Source organism: Schistocerca serialis, chromosome 1 (genome assembly GCF_023864345.2).
Source record: "Schistocerca serialis cubense isolate TAMUIC-IGC-003099 chromosome 1, iqSchSeri2.2, whole genome shotgun sequence".
NCBI lineage: Eukaryota > Metazoa > Arthropoda > Insecta > Orthoptera > Acrididae > Schistocerca > Schistocerca serialis.
This window is the reverse complement of record NC_064638.1, coordinates 988,461,420-988,476,102: the sequence shown is the minus strand read 5'-3', so window position 1 is coordinate 988,476,102 and position 14,683 is coordinate 988,461,420. Positions and strand designations below refer to the sequence as shown.

Here is a 14,683-nt window from a genome sequence, read left to right as displayed (position 1 = left end):
ATCGTACACTCGCAGTGTGGAGGTTTGATCCCACATGCCATTGGATATTCAAGTGCCATTGAGTAGATGCCATAAATTACGACTGTGTACCCACTGAAGAAAATGGTTCAGACAAAATATTTTTCAGTAGAATCGTAATCTGCTATAAAAAACGGGGATTCCCACTCAAGATTTCGAAGTGGGTGGGATTGATGGAATTTGTAACATGAATATAAATAAACGTAAAGAAAAATAGAATGTAGTCCAAATGATTCAGGCGATAATACGGAATTTGACTGGTATATGAGACACTGTAAGTAACTAGTGACGTTTGTAATTGCCACTAATAATTATTCTAATTTCGGCAGCAAAGCAAGTGCCGGTGGCCGAAGCAGAGAGGATATAAAATGCATATTGGCAACAGTAACAAATGCACTTCTCAAAATATAAATTTCTTATTACTGTAATACTTTAACAAGCGAGGAGCTGCGAGCGTTAAGCCACCAGGTCGCAGAAAAACTACGCTTCACCCATAAATGACCAATTTATTTGAAAAATTGTGAAATTTAGCAGTGTCATATGGCAGTACGAAACTGAGCAATGAACATTTAATACTTGAAATTCGAGAAATTTTTAGATGTAGTTGAGAGCATGATAATGTGAAGAGCTTCGACCTAAAAAATAATTTCAGTGCCGCATAGTACGAACTTAGTCACTAATAGAACACACAGAAGAGATTTAAGTTAACACATGTTCCAAAAAGTACATCAAGTTAAAACACATAAGCACAGCGGATCAAAATGATTAATGAGCAGCTAGAAACAATATAAAGTAAGGCCTTCAGGTAAATAAGAGAAATAGTATTGGAACTAGAATGAGATTTTCACTCTGCAGCGGAGTGTGCGCTGATATGAAACTTCCTGGCAGATTAAAACTGTGTGCCCGACTGAGACTCGAACTCGGGACCTTTGCCTTTTGCAAAGGCCCCGAGTTCGAGTCTCCGTCGGGCACACAGTTTTAATCTGCCAGGAAGTTTCATATCAGCGCACACTCCGGTGAAGTGAAAATCTCATTCTGGAAACATTCCCCAGGCTGTGGCTAAGCCATGTCTCCGCAATATCCTTTCTTTCAGGAGTGCTAGTTCTGCAAGGTTCGCAGGAGAGCTTCTGTAAAGTTTGGAAAGTAGGAGACGAGGTACTGGCAGAAGTAAAGCTGTGAGTATCGGCCGTGAGTCGTGCTTCGGTAGCTCAGTTGGTAGAGCACTTGCCCGCGGAAGGCAAAGGCCCCGAGTTCGAGTCTCGGTCGGGCACACAGTTTTAATCTGCCAGGAAGTTTCAGTATTGGAACTCTTTAAATAGAATGCTAATAACTCAGGCTAATTCTATAAACGAATGCGTATATGTAATTTAAACAATACTTTACAGATCGATTTATCTAAAACAGCAGATATTAAAATACAATTTGCTTTAACCCTGAGCACAAAATAAACTGCACAAAACCAGAAAAAATAATACTGATAAATTAACAATAAGCCTCAAACCCAATAAAGAATTTTAGCAATGTCATTTGGCCAAATGGAAACCAGTAAACTCTCTAAATAAAGTGGGAGTTAACTCAAACCAAAACACATATGTAGTATGAAGAGCATTATGACACCACTGGCGGCTCCACGCACTAAGGGACTCACCAGACAAGTCCAACAAGCGCCGATGACTACTACTCAGTAATCAACTTTGCCCGTGAATTCTGCAAATACCAAATAGTACACCTGTTTTCCAGGCGTCTGTCACCATATTCGAGCAACGTGGTCTTGGGCGCGTAAATGTAGATAGAATCGAGGATCACACACACCCACTCAAGATGATGTTCAACTGATAGCGTCCATGCCCCACATAACTAAGGGCAGTTGTCCTTGTATGGCCATTCTGCAGATATCATTGTTAAACGACTGAGACAATCCCACACGCATCGCCAGTTAAGTTGGCGAGATAGAGCGCGCACATACTTCCTAGTGGGAGGCAAAGGAAGCCATTGCTTAGCTGCACGAGAAAAGAATGATATCATGCTTTCGATTTCATATCGACTCGCGCAAGGTCAATCACACAACACAAATTTAAATGCTCGGACGTCACTTACGAAGGTATTTAGCTGAAGCATGGTCTTCTAAACAAAAGTAAAATTTCGGTTGTAAACAGTTCACTCAAGGATAGAGTAGTAGCGATTTTTGAAATAAGTACTGAAGATTAGATGGATGGATCTGACGGCAGTAGTCACACAGAGACAAGCATGAAGAGCTATATCAAACCAGTCCTCGGACTGAAGATTACACCAACAGTTACCTTATTATGAAAGGCTATCTAGGGGGAGTGACTGATCATCTGTGTACAATGAGTGATTAAACGTGATTGCTGGTCGTGTGAGGAAAAAGAGAAAAGAGTTTACATATCAAGCTCCCACTGATGTCGTGGTAATTTTAGACCGAGGAAAAATGTGAAAAAGAAATTGGCTGTAGACACACTTAAGAGACCATCCTAAAATCAGCTTATGATAGTTTAGACGAACGGAGGGATAGCCAAAATTAAAGACTTCCCAGTGATATCCATCATGCATCTCTGCATATGTAATCGTTAACATTAAAATTTATGCTACCATACTCCGAGTCGTAGAAAGTTTTTCAAATACAGACGAAAAGGTGGAAATTTATCAAAACAGAAGATGAGAATTAACTGTGTGTGTACATCTAATTATCGACTTGTTGAAGTGCTCAGCAAAGATGCAGTATGTGTAGAACTGTTATATTACCATTAAGGGTATTGTAATTTGTTTTGATACCTGAAGACCCAAAGCAGTAGTAAACACACTTAGATGAGAAAAGTTATAGGCTACCTAGTAATATCTTTTGCCCGACGTAGTGCAGCAAGTCTATGTGTCATGGACCCAAGAAATTCCCTGCAGAGACATTGAACCATACTGCCTCTACAATCGCCCATAGTTACGACAGTGTTTCCTGTGCAGGATTTTATGCACGAACTGATCTCACGATCACGTCCCATACAAATTTGATGGGATTCATATCGAGAGATCCGTCTAACAGTATCATTCGCTTGAATGTTCTTCAAACCAATCGAGAGCAGTTATGTCCTGACATGGTGCATCTTCGTTTGTGAACAAGAAGTGCATGAATGGCTGCAAATGATTCCCAGGAAACCAAACATAAACGTTTCCAGTCAATGACCTGTTCAGTTAGACAAGAGGACCCACTCAATTCCATGTAAATACAGCCCACGCTACTATGGAACCACCACCAGCTTGCACAGTGCATTGTTGACAACTAGGGTCCACGATTTCGTGGGGTCTGCACCACACTCGAACGCTACCATAATCTCTTACCTACTGAAATCAGGACTCCTCTTACCAGGCCACGCTTTTCCAGTCATCTACAATTCTACCAATATGGTCACGAGTGCAGGAGAAGCGCTGAAGGCTATGTTGTGCTGTTAGCCCATTAACGCCGAATTTCGCCTCACTATCCAAAAGGTTACAATCGTCGTACGTCCCACATTGATTTCTGCGGTTATTTCACCCATTGTTGCTTGTCTGTTAGCACTGATAGCTCTATACAAACTCCGCTGCTCTCGGGCGTTAAGTAAAGGCCATCGACCACTGCATTATCTATGGTGACAGGTAATGTCTGAAATTTGGTATTCTCGGCGCGCTCTAGACGCTGTGGATATGAGAATATTGTACTCCCTTACGATTTCCAAAATGGAATGTCCCGTGCATGCAGATGTTTATTCAGATCATTGTATTACTAGTTGCTGAGGTTCTAGTTAAATTGGAAAGAACCTGGAAAGGACAGAAGAGAGGGCACATTAACTTTGAGAAACTGACAGACAAAGGCAATTGTGAAAAATTAGAGAATGCATATTGTGTAATCATAATGCAAGGACAGGAAACGGAATGCACAGAAGGAAGATGCGATCGTTTTAAAAACGGGATCAAAAACGCAGCTAAGGAAAAGCTTGGAGTCAAGGAGAATAAAAAAGTAAAGAAAGAGTGAGTAACACCAGATATGATAACCAAAATGGATGACCGCAGGAGATGGAAAACTGAAAACACAGAAGAAGGGAAGTGCAACTACAGGAGGTTAAAAAATGATTTAAGAAGGGAGACAGAAAAAGCGAACGAGAAATGGCTGACCGAAAAGTGTGGCAAGATAGAGAAATTAGAGAAATAAGTAAAATATGATTTCATGTACAAAGAAGCAATGGATTTGACATTCAGGGAAAAGAGAAACAAACAATGGACTAAAGTAAGTAGAGGCAGCAGACGGTAAAATTGTGAGTGAACCCCGAGAAAGAATGAGACGAAGGGAAGAATATATAGAATGGTTATACGCTGCAGACAGCCGACCAAGTGGAGAAGAGCTGGGGATGGAAAAAGAAGATAAAGTTGCAGTTGATGACAATGGAAATGCAATACTAGCTAGTGAGATTGAAGCACCTATGAATGAAATGAAAAATGGAAAGACAATGGGAATTGATGAGATTCCTGCGGATCCATTAAAGTCATTGGAGAAAGAAGGGAAAAGGGAGTTTATTTAATTGAGTAATCAAATATAAATGACAGGAAAATGGCTAAATGACTTTACATAAAGTATCTTATCGAGAAAGAATGGAAAATGGAGTTGACTGAATTGTGTAATCAAATATACATCACAGGAAAATGGCAGAAGAACTTCACAGAAAGTATCTTAACCTATAGAAAAGAAAAAGAACAGCAAAAAGTGTGAGAAAATAGAACAGTGAGCCTGATATCGCAAGCAGCCAAAATCTTGCTGAGGGTGCTCAACAGAAGGCTATATGGAAACCGGAATTGCGTTATAGAAGATGAACACTTTTATTTCAGGCGAGGAGTGGGAACGAGGGATGCCACTGGGTTCCTGAGAGAGATAGGGGAGAGCTACATGGAGAAGAAAAGGAAGGTGTATGTTGTGTTCATTGATCTTGAGATGGCTTTTGACTGTGTCAAATGGGACAAATTGATCGAAATTCTAAGGAAGCATGGAGTTGACTGGAGGGATAGACGGCTAATTAGAAATTTGTGTTTGAACCAGAGAGCATGAGTAAGAAAGGGGTGCGATGAGTGAAGAAATTGAACTAGGAAAAGGCGTAAGACACGGTTGTTACTAATCGCCAACACTGTTTAATAATTATCTCGAGGAAATTATTAATGAAGGTTTTGATGGGAGGAGAGGATATTGTGTAGGGGGTCGGAGAGCGAAATGTATAAGATTTGCAGACGACATGGTTGTGATGGCAGAGTGAGTAAGAGAAAATGGCTCTGAGCACTATGGGACTTAACATATGTGGTCATCAGTCCCGTAGAACTTAGAACTACTTAAACCTAAGTAACCTGAGAACATCACACACATCCATGGCCGAGGCAGGATTCGAACCTGCGACCGTAGCGGTCACGCGGCTCCAGACTGAAGCGCCTAGAACCGCACGGCCACACCGGCCGGCAGAGTGTAAGAGAGATGGAACGAATATGGAATGAAGACTAACAAGAAGGAAACGAAAGCAAGGCAACTGGAGAAAAGGGGAGAAAATGCCATATGAAAATAAGGGGAGAGGATATAGAGCAAGTGAATAACTTCAATTACTTGCGAAGCGTAATAATGGATCATATGTATTGGTCAACAGAAATTAGGAAAATACTTTTAATGACAAAAGAAGGGTTGAAGAGGAAACAGAAATTACTTTACGGACCACTAAAAAAAGATATGAAGGAAAGACTTGCCAAATGTTACATCTGGAGCGTTACACTGTATGGTGCAGAGACCTGGACATTGAGGAAGGAAGATGAAAGAAGACTGGAGGCACTAGAGATGTGGATATGGGGAAGAATGGAAAAAGTGAAATGGGAAGACCGAGTAAGGAATGAAGAAGTATTAAGAAGAGTTGAAGAAGAAAGAAATATGCTGAAAGTTATTAGAAAGAGAAAACGGAACTGGATTGCACATTGTTTGAGGAGGGACTGTTTATTGAAGGAATGAATAAAAGGAATGCTGGAGGAGAAAAGGGGAAGAGGAAAAAGAAGATATCAAATGCTGGAAAATATCAGAGGACACAAATATTCAGAAATGAAGAGACTGGCTATGGACAGACAAAAGTGGTAGAGGCTTAACCCGTGACAAGACCTACTGTAAGGCAGAATACCATACTACTACTACTTGCATATAGCTCCAATTAGCATTCCTCGTTGAGTTAATTCCCGTCCTACGGCCATTATCACATCGGACACCTTTTCACATGAGTTACCTGAATATAAATAACAACTCCGTCAATGTCTTATCCTTTTATAACACACGTATGCCATACTACCACCATCTGTTAATCTGCATATCGCTATGCAAGGACTTTTGTTACCTCTGTGTAAATAATTATTTATCGGAAGCTCTCGACGTTTTAAGTATGAGATCAAACCTGATGATATAAATTGTGGCAACCCTCGTATGTTGAGGTTAGAGGCCTGTGGCCCGTGTTCCCATGTGGTCTACCTAAGCAGTTCGACAGGAAGAGGGTTCATGTTACATACAGCCGCGCCGCAGCCCCTGCGCCGGTAAGCAGGAGCGTGCAGTGTAACGGATCCGCGGCTGGCCCGATAACCCGCTGGGCACGGCCGCCGCTGACGCCAGCAAAGCGTCCCATTGTGCTGGGCACGCGCCACCACCGCGACTCGGTTAATTGGAAACATCGATCGGCGACCGCCCACCGCAGTCATACGCGGACTCTGCCGGTGGGGGGCGCCGGCCGGTTGTTGTCTTTAGCGGCTGCCGCGAAAGTGCAGAGTCAAACGCGCAGCGCGTGCCGCCACTCCCTGGTGGTTCAAACGAGACAATGTGTGCCCCTCCCCCCCCCCACACACACACACATACAGGGCGCGTGGTTATCTCCAAATATGAACGTGGCTGTTCTGGTTTCAATGGCTGCAATGGTTTTGCGATGGGCAGAGATTGTTCCGGAGTTGAAACACATGAAATTTCCACTCATGTCACAACAACCGTAATGCAGAGAGCGAGAACGGCGGTCACGTTTTTTGACACTACATCATGTAACTTGCAGATGAACAAAGGGACTCGAGATTACTGAAGTGTCGGACACAGATGATTTGACATCACTGTTATCTTTGTAACAATTAAAACAGAGCAGAATTTTATACGTCTCTGAAAGTAGAGTGCTTACTTAATACTTCAGCTCTGTCACCGCAGCATCAATAGCAATCCCAGGTTTTCCCCGAAATAAACAACCGCCTATTAAGATTGCTATTCAGTAAGAATTTCAGATAAATCAGTTAGACCGCAACTAAATTCCAATGTGGGGGAAAGACACTTGAGGTAAAGTTTTTGTATGACCATCCTTCTGACTGAAGGTTTGAGAGAACATCAAAGGGATTGTTGAAGGTGTTCCATACTATTATATGATGTAGAGAAATTGAGAGGTGGCCACAGCTTCTTGCTCTTTTTCTTGTTCTTCTGCTTATCCATCAGGCGATTTTTTTCTTCTTCCTTACTATGATTCGGCCAACTTAACAGTGTAATGTCAATTAAGATGATACGATTGTACGGACACGACAACAACCAGTCCCTAATCGGAGAAATCTCTAATCCAACCTGGAGTCAAACCTGGGCCCCTTTGCTTAGCAATAGGCCGTGGAGCCCACGCAGCTACCAAGCCAGACGTTTAAATGTCGTTGGCGACCACTCCATGCATTTCTGTTCTATGAGATATGGTATATGCACTTTGTAGTCCTGCCCACTGATTTACTTTACCTAAAACTGTGGCAAGCAGTTTGGCTCGCCTCTGTTCAGTTATCCACTTTTAATTGTGCAACTGGAGGGGAACTGAATTAGTTTAAAGGGAATCATGATATCACAGTAATTGTATGAGCTGATTTCACTTCCTCTTCTTAACCTTCTGTAATCTAACATGATATCGGTTATATCAGTTTGCCTTATGGGCGAGTTTTTGGAAGTGAAAAGTGACGTGAAAGTGAGACAGGCGAGATTTCCCAAGGTCTGGCAAAACGAGCCACGGAGCTGTCGGCATACCAGCCTTCGTAGAAACACAAGGCGAAGAAGTGCAGTTGTAGCATCCTCGGCATGTTTGGGGGTGAAAGTCACTTTGTCAAAAGATGAGTTAGCACGGCAGCCAAGATAAGAAAGGCTTCTTTCCTGAAGATCGAACTCAGTCAGTAGGCGGTAGGGGGTAGGAGCTTGTTAAAAGAAATACATGAGCAGAAAAACATCTAATGCATTTTCAAAAACACATGACAAAACAGCCCTGACCTACCTCACGTTCAGAAGTCTCAACGACGTCAGCGCCTAGACTCGTAGACAGTTTTTTAACGTTTTCAGAAGGCCTGTAATGCAAGGCTAGCAGGCGGCCTAAAGAGCACTGATTGTGGTGTAATTTTTATTTATTTTCATTTTTTTTTTTGAAAAGAAGGCTTGTAATTTAATTCATTGGCTTGTTGATGTTCCCCCGTTCCTTGGTGTGATATTTTATCAAAGACACAGTTATGCCATTGGCAGCCTGTATTAGCTGTCGAGGGGACTCGTGTACGCATTTTGTTGGCAGGAAGAAAGTAGAAAGCTTATTTTTGGAGACTTAGAAAATATAAGATGAAGACAAGTCGCGGACAGGAGACGATGGCAAGAGTTGCGGCTATGCTCTCAAGAGGTGCAGTCCTCTGGGGTCCAAAGTTTCAGTCCTCAGCCACACAACTGTAGTGCTGAACTTCTTATTGTGGATCCAAGGTGTCACCATCCCTACTCTGCTCACATTACACTTAAGATTATCGTAAGCGTAGCTTACAGCTCTGGCAATTAGGTCAAGCAAGAGTATTGTACTTCAAACTCAAGATAGGTATGACTGTCTTATATTCGACAGTGCTTCCTTATATCTTTGGGATTCTTAGGTTCTTATTGTAGACAAAACAGTCACGGTGATCATCATAGTCCGGCTGCAAATCAGTTTATAAAGTCAGAGGCGAGGTTATTAAGCAACTCAACTTCATTTAGTAACTTCGTCAGGTCAGAGTTTTAGTTCGCATTTTTCTTCGGAAAGTACATTATACTAAAGATCGGAATCACAGTAATGTAAAACTCCAATTGTCTTTTGTAATAAACTACAGAGTACACTCATATCTTCAGGTTTTTGATTTGTTTCAATAAACTCAAGATTTAAGTGTACTTTGTGGTTTATTACGATAGACATTCAATCCATTTTCGTGATCAGCATTACGTCAGTTCCACTACCTATAGATTCACTGCTAGGGCCTAAATAAATGACAGAGTTAGTAAATCGGTTACATACGTTAAATTCAGCACTGAATCTCATGATTCAGATTCAGGAAATTTCAGATTTACACAATCTAATCAATACATATTTGTTCCCTTTGCTTCTTCTACCATCGGTCTCACCATTTACTATCAACTCTAGTAGCATACGTTTGTGTTTCCACAAGATTGGTGTTCCGTGTTCTAGGTGTGCAGTTTTTCTTCTCTTAATCGTTGTTCAAATTTTTCGCTGTTTGTTTATTGTTGCTGGTTCCGGCGGAGGTTCGTGTCCTCCCTCCGGCATGGGTGTGTGTGTTTGTCCTTACGATAATTTAGGTTAAGTAGTGTGGAAGCTTAGGGAGTGATGAGGCAGTTAAGTCCCATATGATTTCACACACATTTGAACATTTGGGGTAGTGTTCACAGTACTTCCATGTCAGATAGTATTGCTGTCCACGGTATTTTAAGCCTTCTGTGATAAAACTATATTTAAAAGCCTCGGTATTCCTTGCTATTCTCATATTTTATCTCAATCCTTAAGAGCCTTACAGAAGAACACACGAGTATAAGATATTACAATTCTGCCTCTCAGGTTTCGGTCTAGGTCTGTCCTTGTGAGAGATTTCTTAAGTTTTATGAAAGCGTTACTGGCGTTATCTATGCGGAAGTTTATGTTCATGTCTAAACTGTAGTCTTCAAAGAGCAGGGGCTTGTGATCGGCGCACAGCTTTCACCGTCATTAACATCAGCTTTCGACATAGGTTCCGCGCATTCAGCTAATAATGCTTGCCAAGTACTGACATGAAGCTCAGTCGTTTCCATTCCATTCTTTACACCAAGAAAACAAAGTCATGTAGTTTCAGGAATCGAACTCAGGTCTTCCGTGCAGCAGTCGGATGATCTCGACGACACTGCATAAAGTCACTTGATGCTCAGCCTCACATGGAAGAGTAACTTTCGATACATATGACATCGGATTTACCTGACAATATGGTCCCTATAAACCATGTACTGAACCAACAATTAAATACCCTTATGACCACACTACGTGAACTTCTTTTACTATCTTTCATTATCCTTATGAAAAAGATTTTTGTATGTGTTACTCAAGAACATAAACTCTATATTCCTTCCCAACAGGCCTCGAAAGGTCCAACCGTACATACCGACCGCCGTGTCAACTTCAGTTGCTTGCCACAACTGGACGCTTAAATAAAGAGGTATGTGGTCAACAAACCTCTGGTCTCGGAAACTGACATACCGCCGGGAGAGGGGTTGGCTGACCATTGCCCCTTAATATCCGCATCCAGTGACGCCTATGTGTTGAGGATGACACTATGGCCGGTCGGTACCGTTGGGCCTTCATGCCCTGTTCGGGAGGAGTTCTTTTATGTCACCACACCGCTCTCTCGGCCGTTGTTAGTTTTAGTGACCGAAGCCAATAGTTCTTAATCAAATAACTCCTAAATTGGCCTCACAGGAGCTGAGTGTACCCCGCTTACCAGCTGCACCCGACAGACCGAGATGGTCACCCATTCAAGTGCTAGGCAAGCCTGACAGTGCTTAACTTTGGTGATCTGACGGGAAACAGCGTTAGCACTGCGGTAAGGCCGTTGGCACTCACAAACATGCTGTGTCGTTATTGCTTTCTGGTTGCAGATCATTAACAAAAAACACGATTCAGTCAGATGAAACAGACAATAATATACATTTTTCGTGTGAGCTTTGATGAAGCTGGCTATCGCAGTCCAGTGATTGCTCAAACTTTTATTCTATTTTTCAAATTTTAAATGCCGCTTGCTACAACGCAGCCGTTCACCTGGTTTAACATGCTTTTGAGTGATAGGAGACACTCGCATATACAACTCTTTGTGCCACTGTGTCAGCAACGAGTGGGGAGTGTCACATAACAACGGCAAGGTTAAAGGCCACTGCCAGCTTGTTACTAACCAGCAACCTTCTGTACAAGACAGCGATGCTATCCAGAAACCATAGAGGTCGCCACATAGAGAGACCTAACGATGAGGTTAGCTAATACAGCCTGTATTTAGGCTACTGCTATAAACGTAATGTATCTCGTCACCGTTGGAAACTACTCGTATCTGACATCCGACGACGCTAGCTATTGCTAACACCGTAAATGAAATCTGCGTGCTTTCCTGTATGACGACGATAGCAGCCAGTGCTGTTAGTACTGTTCATAGTGCCTTTATAAACATGATATTTAGACAAAAACCGCTACAGGTATTCTCTAAGAACGTTGTGAATATATGCTATTCGGTTATCAATAGAATGACAGAGTCGTCTCGAGCAACTCTTGGATAAGTTTTCTCCTTCGGAGATTTCATCGGGAGAATCTTGTTATTCTATAAAAGCTTTATAAAGAAGTAAAGGGCAGAATTTAACGTTCTGCGTAAACCATGGCCACCGTAACTTATGGGGCAGGGCAAGACTGAAAACGAAAGACTGCCGAGGACTAGTTTCGTTTCTTTACGCCTTCATTGCTTCGGCTGGTTTGATGCTGTACACATATTTTGCTATCTTATGCTAATCTTATCATCTGTACCTAAGAATTTTTCTTAACGTCTTCTGCAGTGTTTTTTGTGTGATCTGCTCTTGGCCGGGTCCCACTATTTTTCGTCCTAGCTCCTTCCAACACCAGATTAACTAAACCTCCATGCCGTAGCAAATATTCCACTAACCTGTCACTTCTTAAGGTAAGCATCTTCCATTGACTTCTTATCTCATATATCCTTTTAATATTTGACATTTTTCGATATACTAGATTTCGAATATTTGCAGGTTCTTCTTCGGATTTCCTGTGGTCTAGGTTTTAGTTCTGTGTAATGGAGCTATCCAAATGCACACTTTCAGGAGCTTCTTTCTCAGTGCCACATGAACATCTAACATCAGTAGTGATACGTTTTTTGGGTCCGCTATCTCCGCCTCTATCAGTCTACTTCTGCTGTCATCCTCGTTTCGACCTTCTTATTTTTCTACAGCGTTGAAATCCTGCACTATGTACACTACTATGTTGTTCCCAATTTTGATGTTAACGTATCGGCGTTCTTTTTTCTAAGACATCATTTTTGGCTTCGCTTTTGCCCTTTAGTCGTATTCCGTGCTACAAATTTTGTCCAAGTCTTATATCCGGCTACGTCGTATGTGGATCTTAGTACTGACACCTGTTCTCGAAGTTTTACTCTTCTTCCGAAAGTTTCCTGCGGATCGTTTACTACTTCTTCGGTACACTAGTCGAACAGTAATGGCAATAGGCTGGCCTCTGTTCTTAACATAAACTTTTCATATGTGAATTACTGCCTTAAGTATCCCCACTTTTGTTTTGAAATGTCGTTTGGCATTTGTCTCTCACTGTCGTTTAGCATCAGTTTTCTAAAAATTGTGGACTGGTTAGTCCTTGTAACATTAAGACTTTCTCTATGTCCGAAACTGCTAGGACGTCTCCTGATTTTCGTTCAGTCTGCCTTCCATTGCTAAGTGGAGTAACAGAATTGATTTTGTGCTACTTTTTTTCTTCATGAAGCAAACTGTTCCTCGTCCTAAACAACTTCAATTTTTCTTTCTACTCTTCGGTGTATATTCTGATCAGTTGTTTATAAGCATAATCTATCACAGTAATCCTCCGATAATTTTCCCTTAATCTACACGTGCATTTTTCAGTGCTCTAATGTTAAGAAGTTCAGGAAATATAATCGTAGGCTATCCGTGTCATAGATTTTTGCCACCAACTCAAATAACCTCCTAATTCCTGTTCATCCCGCTGGTTTCAGTAACTCTGAAAGCATGGCATCGACTTAAGATTACTTAGAGCTCAGAACATTCAGTCCTGTGTTAAATACTGACTGGATTACTGGAGCACTTGTTTCTTTCAAATCAACTTCCTTTCCCACTTACGCCACACTTCGAGTCTATTCATCTCTATCGTACCTACCTTCGATGCAGTCTTTCCATATGTCAGCTTCTGCATTTAACAGCGGTTTTCTACCTACAAGTCATACTTTATCATATTACATTCTATTCTTCGAAGTTACATTCCATCTGCGTGTACACGGTGCCAACAATTCTACAAAAGTTTCATGATCTACGGAAATGACTAATCTTGTCAACTATCTGAGTGGATTGTGAATAGGCTAATCCGGATGCATAACGTCAGTCATCCTGCCAATGTGTATTTGTATTTCTGGTGGGATACAGTGACGGCATGCTGGCCCATTGATTGCAACTTGCCTAACCACATCTGATGTCAGAAGAACGAAGTTTACTACCGGTGGCAACAAGCAGCCTTTTTTTTTTTTTTTTTTTTTTGTACCAACAGTTTCGTTTGAGGGCATTACGGAAACAAGCCAATAGGAACTGGAGATATCCTATTTTAGTAAGAAGAACGGGTCAAATACACGTATTTAGGATACTTCAAAATGATGTCTGTACAGAAATCAGGACAAAGAGTCGACTGTGGCAACTTCTGATGTAGGTAAAAGAACGCGTTGATTTCCCAGTAACATTAGGAAGAGATTCGACCAACTAATCGTCTCGGTCTTTATTTAATTGATCGCGGTTCGTACGATCATAAACTGTATAAAAATGACAGGTAACCATAGTGGTTCTTGTGGCGATGTGGGCACTCAGAACCATACTTTGGTTGAGATTGTATTCTAGGAAGTTGCGGTAGGTCACAGCCAGCATGTATTGAGGGTGCTGCATCTCAAACCAGTACTTACGAGCAGCCGTGCATAGTGGATCTCTGATTATACTGCGGCCACAGTATTCACAAAAGCCACTGAGGGAATTACAAAACATTCAACTTTGCGGCAATATGCATTACCTTCCCAGCTATGTTTTATGCAGCTGAGATCTCTGAGATCGTCCATTGCCATGTCAGGAAAGTGGATTTTTCTGAAAGTACATTGAAGCATAGAGCCGATTGCTATAATGAGAACGCTGTTGACATGCTTATATCCCGGGATTCGAGCATATAATGACTGTGAACGAGGGTAGCTCGATGGCACTCCATTTGCAGCAGACAGATTGAATAAACTAAATAATGGTGATCAGAAAACTATGAACTTAATGGGGTAATGAAATAAGTGGTATTACTAATAACACCTGTTACTGGACAACAGACGAGGGTATCTAAAAATTAAACACATTTGTATATGTTTTATTGTCGGGCATAGCTATAGGGTAACAGGCTTAGTTTTGGATTACAAAATATCGTGTCGAACCCAATTTATTTGTGATATGGCATTCTTGCTATCGTACAATCTTTCCAAAAACTTCTCCACATTTAATTACAGGGCTGTCATTCGGTGATTAAGAAAAAGAACTGCATTGCAGGGTGAT

The 14,683-nt window shown here is 41.6% G+C and overlaps 1 protein-coding gene and 1 non-coding gene across 2 annotated transcripts in view; one reads left to right on the top strand and one right to left on the bottom strand.

Moving 5' to 3' along the window:
* Positions 1–14,683, bottom strand: part of LOC126454081 (discoidin domain-containing receptor tyrosine kinase B-like) — a 425,916-nt gene that overhangs the window by 353,141 nt on the left and 58,092 nt on the right. The gene's annotated exons all lie outside the window — the stretch shown is intronic.
* Trnap-cgg (transfer RNA proline (anticodon CGG)) lies at positions 1,215–1,289 on the top strand. The gene has a single exon. It is a non-coding gene; the product is annotated as a tRNA-Pro (tRNA).